Below are 1,914 nucleotides of genomic sequence, written 5' to 3' on the forward strand. Positions count from 1 at the left end.
TGTAACCGGACTTCCGATTGCAAGTCAGAAGTGATCAATTTCCTCACGACCAGTGAGATTATTCGCGTAATTATTAGTTCTAATTAGATATTTTCTTCTTACAGGAGTTTAACGGTCGCCACCCGTTCTACGTAATGACGTCGCGTACGCTACCGGCGGCACTACCTCAAGCTCGACGGAACGGGAAATCGAGGGAGATAATTAAAGGTGACTCACCGGATTCTGGCTGTACACACGCTGATTTATTATGCTGCTGCTCTGTGTCGCAGACTGAGGTCCAGGAAGATCGTCGTCGTCGTCGAGGTCGTTGGTACACGTCCACCCTCTTAGGCGGTTAAATTTCGACTGTCCGGAAAAAGCCTCGATTAAGATCCGGCACCCAGTACCTCGTTTCACGCTCGGCTTTCGCCTCCCGTGGAAACGAGACCACCAGAAGTTACCAGACCAATCAGAGAAATCCGCTATTACAGCGGGACGACCAGAAACCACCACGACGATCTTTCCGGGTCTGCTAGTACATCCCATACCCTTTCATACATAATATAAGATACCTAAATATATATATAATGATATAAACGTATAACTTATCTCAATACTTAACCTAGTAATATTGGAGTACATATCCCTATACATCTAACTATAACAATATGTCCATACGCTAGATATGCAAAAATAAATCTTCTTATATTAATCAAGGACTCTATATAAATATGCATACTTCCCCGAACGTTTGGCAATACGAGTAAACGTTTACATTGCATGCTCGTGTAAGTGTTTCTACTTACGGGTATTGATCGCATCCGATCCGCGCGCTAGGTGTCGTATTCTTTACCGGCTTTCGCAAATTAACATAAATAAACATTTCTTTCGCTCGCGCGCGTTATACATAAAAATAACCATCTTAACATACGCGACATCAGAGTCCGTCTCATTCGTACCTACACTAAAAGTAAATATAACAAATAATACATTATCTCTTTGATTAATGATCGCTCGGCTCGATGTACGACGTCGCCAAGACTACTTACTAATGCTTTCCTTTTCTGTTTCAGGTGCCGCTGCCCCGGAGGATGACCACGGATCCAGAACCCGAGACATCATCACCAAGGACCACGGACCTCTAGTAATCCTGGTAAGTATCCCTTTTAGTGCCCAACTAATCGATTCTTTTCCTTACAGGTCTCCACGACGTCGCCCATCGATCCACGCAATCACAGGTACGTATGTCACTATTATTACTATTATTATATTCGCGGAACATTCAATCTACGCGCCCGATTAATCTACTAAAATAGGAATAACATAAATAACATACTGATGTTAAAATATACGTTTGGCGGATGACGCGGTTCCGGCTTCGGATTCACTCGTTATACTCTCTCTCTCTATCGTTGCAGGCTACCTTTCCGCGGGATCTTGGATTAGACCTATCGGTTAACCTTCCTCTCGGAGAGTAGGCTCGTCTCACGTCTCTTACCTACGGGATTCGTTTCTGTTGACGATCCTACACCACGTCTACTATTTTTCTACCTCTCCGGGCCACCCTTTGTTCGGAGGTTACGTGCATCACAGCTCCGAAACCGCGTCGTACCGGTCAGTCGCTTAAAACTAAGTGTAATCTACTACTTATCATAATTTTAGCCAACTTAATACTTTAAAACAACAGGCGTCTCAGGCTCGCTACCTGGGCGTTACATAGTCGTTGTTGAGATACCTGTAGCCTACTATGTATCGTTTGTCTAAGTCCAGTCATTCCGGTGTTTCCGGATCTCCCGTCCTGGTAGGCTCACCTGACGTCGCTGAATACTCCGACGGCTCCTGGACGCTTCCTCCGGATGCTTGCAGTCGCGTGGGTTCGGACGACCTCCTCTCTCTCTCTTCAGGTTTGGTCGGCCGTGTCACCGTATGTGCGGC

Source organism: Odontomachus brunneus, unplaced genomic scaffold (assembly GCF_010583005.1).
Source record: "Odontomachus brunneus isolate Ranch 3 - 2012 unplaced genomic scaffold, Obru_v1 Obru_scaffold_097, whole genome shotgun sequence".
Classification (NCBI taxonomy): Eukaryota; Metazoa; Arthropoda; class Insecta; order Hymenoptera; family Formicidae; genus Odontomachus; species Odontomachus brunneus.